Below are 326 nucleotides of genomic sequence, written 5' to 3' on the forward strand. Positions count from 1 at the left end.
TGTTAGTCATGATAGTGTATTACTATCAACATAAACAAATCTGATTTGTATATGAACTATGTAAATTTGATTTTAACCTGTGAAATTAAATTTTCAGGAAATCCATATGCACCGTGTAGCATCTTAGATAAGTCAGCGATACTCTAATTGTAGCCGTCCCTGGCCAGTGTCACGTTCAGAGTCATGGAACACCTTAAGCAGAGCCCAGTTGCATACCAAATGCAGCAGGTAAGGTGCTATGAGGATTAGAGTTTGACCAAGGCTGTGCCACGTTGGCAGCTGCATATACAGGCACTAAGCTGTTGCAGATATTGTCCTCCTGAATT

General features: G+C 40.5%; 1 protein-coding gene and 1 long non-coding RNA gene across 2 annotated transcripts in view; one reads left to right on the forward strand and one right to left on the reverse strand.

Moving 5' to 3' along the window:
* LOC119586267 overlaps positions 1 to 129 on the forward strand; it is a 3147-nt gene extending 3018 nt beyond the window's left edge. Inside the window, exon 4 of the long non-coding RNA XR_005229941.1 lies at positions 98 to 129. This is a non-coding gene — a long non-coding RNA (uncharacterized LOC119586267). The remainder of the gene's footprint in view (positions 1 to 97) is intronic.
* Positions 1 to 326, reverse strand: part of LOC119586583 (methionine aminopeptidase 2-like) — a 50757-nt gene that overhangs the window by 29695 nt on the left and 20736 nt on the right.

The sequence above is a fragment of the Penaeus monodon genome, chromosome 21 (genome assembly GCF_015228065.2).
Source record: "Penaeus monodon isolate SGIC_2016 chromosome 21, NSTDA_Pmon_1, whole genome shotgun sequence".
Taxonomy (NCBI): domain Eukaryota; kingdom Metazoa; phylum Arthropoda; class Malacostraca; order Decapoda; family Penaeidae; genus Penaeus; species Penaeus monodon.